The following is a 2,669-nucleotide window of genomic DNA, read 5'->3' as shown; positions in this document are numbered from 1 at the left end:
GCTCAGCTCGGGCTGAAAATGCATTTAAAGCAATAAAAATTCAAATTGAGTGTCACGCCTAAACCAAAGGACTTATGCACACACTTCAACATGTATTTTGTTCAGGATGACCTCCTGAAGCCTAAATAAGCATTAATTTGACCACACAACTCATTCCTATGAAGATACATTCAAACTCACAAAACGCGCTCAGCTCGGGCTGAAAATGCATTTAAAGCAATAAAAACTCAAATTTAGTGTCACACCTAAACCAAAGGACTTATGCACACACTTCAACATGTATTTTGTTCAGGATGACCTCCTGAAGCCTAAATGAGCAATAATTTGACCAAACAACTCATTCCTATGAAGATACATTCAAAGTCAGAAAGCGCGCTCAGCTCAGGCTGAAAATGCATTAAAAGCAATAAAAACTCAAATTGAGTGTCACGCCTAAACCAAAGGACTTATGCACACACTTCAACATGTATTTACTTCAGGATGACCACCTGAAGCCTAAATGAGCATTAATTTGACCACACAACTCATTCCTATGAAGATACATTCAAACTCACAAAACGTGCTCAGCTCGGGCTGAAAATACATTTAAAGCAATAAAAACTCAAATTGAGTGTCACGCCCAAACCAAAGGACTAATGCACACACTTCAACATGTACTTAGTTCAGGATGACCACCTGAAGCCTAAATGAGCATTAATTTGACCACACAACTCATTCCTATGAAGATACATTCAAACTCACAAAACGTGCTCAGCTCGGGCTGAAAATGCATTTAAAGCAATAAAAACTCAAATTGAGTGTCACGCCTAAACCAAAGGACTTATGCACACACTTCAACATGTATTTTGTTCAGGATGACCTCCTGAAGCCCATATGAGCATTAATTTGACTACACGACTCATTCCTATGAAGATACATTCAAACTCACAAAACGTGCTCAGCTCGGGCTGAAAATGCATTTAAAGCAATAAAAACTCAAATTGAGTGTCACGCCTAAACCCAAGGAATTATGCACACACTTCAACATGTATTTAGTTCAGGATGACCACCTGAAGCCTAAATGAGCATTAATTTGACCACACAACTCATTCCTATGAAGATACATTCAAACTCACAAAACGTGCTCAGCTCGGGCTGAAAATGCATTTAATTTAAAGCAATAAAAACTCAAATTGAGTGTCACGCCTAAACCAAAGGACTTATGCACACACTTCAAGATGTATTTTGTTCAGGATGACCACCTGAAGCCTAAATGAGCATTAATTTGACCACACAACTCATTCCGATGAAGATACATTCAAACTCACAAAACGTGCTCAGCTCGGCCTGAAAATGCATTTAAAGCAATAAAAACTCAAATTGAGTGTCACGCCTAAACCAAAAGACTTATGCACACATTTCAACATGTATTTTGTTCAGGATGACCACCTGACGCCTAAATGAGCATTAATTTGACCACACAACTCATTCCTATGAAGATACATTCAAACTCACAAAACGTGCTCAGCTCGGGCTGAAAATGCATTTAAAGCAATAAAAACTCAAATTGAGTGTCACGCCTAAACCAAAGGACTTATGCACACACTTCAACATGTATTTTGTTCAGGATGACCTCCTGAAGCCTAAAACAGCAATAATTTGACCACACAACTCATTCCTATGAAGATACATTCAAAGTCAGAAAGCGCGCTCAGCTCGGGCTGAAAATGCATTTAAAGCAATAAAAACTCAAATTGAGTGTCACGCCTAAACCAAAGGACTTATGCACACACTTCAACATGTATTTTGTTCAGGATGACCTCCTGAAGCCTAAATGAGCAATAATTTGACCAAACAACTCATTCCTATGAAGATACATTCAAAGTCAGAAAGCGCGCTCAGCTCAGGCTGAAAATGCATTTAAAGCAATAAAAACTCAAATTGAGTGTCACGCCTAAACCAAAGGACTTATGCACACACTTCAACATGTACTTAGTTCAGGATGACCACCTGAAGCCTAAATGAGCATTAATTTGACCACACAACTCATTCCTATGAAGATACATTCAAACTCACAAAACGTGCTCAGCTCGGGCTGAAAATGCATTTAAAGCAATAAAAACTCAAATTGAGTGTCACGCCTAAACCAAAGGACTTATGCACACACTTCAACATGTATTTTGTTCAGGATGACCTCCTGAAGCCCATATGAGCATTAATTTGACTACACGACTCATTCCTATGAAGATACATTCAAACTCACAAAACGTGCTCAGCTCGGGCTGAAAATGCATTTAAAGCAATAAAAACTCAAATTGAGTGTCACGCCTAAACCCAAGGAATTATGCACACACTTCAACATGTATTTAGTTCAGGATGACCACCTGAAGCCTAAATGAGCATTAATTTGACCACACAACTCATTCCCTTGAAGATACATTCAAACTCACAAAACGTGCTCAGCTCGGGCTGAAAATGCATTTAATTTATTGTTTGTTTGTTTGTTTGTTTGTTTATTGAACATAAAACATATATACAGTAATAATTTGACAGAAAATAAGGTAGATAAAAAAAGTAAAAAGAAAGAAATCAATCTTCATTCAACACAGTTATTATGTTCAAGGGAGTAGGAAGAAGTAAAAAACTTATCTAGTTATTTAAAGCAATAAAAACTCAAATTGAGTGTCACG

Source organism: Hippocampus guttulatus, unplaced genomic scaffold (assembly GCF_054856545.1).
Source record: "Hippocampus guttulatus isolate MCC_2025c unplaced genomic scaffold, RoL_Hgut_1.0 HiC_scaffold_25, whole genome shotgun sequence".
In the NCBI taxonomy this organism is placed as follows: domain Eukaryota; kingdom Metazoa; phylum Chordata; class Actinopteri; order Syngnathiformes; family Syngnathidae; genus Hippocampus; species Hippocampus guttulatus.
Note: the sequence above shows the minus strand (reverse complement) of the source record.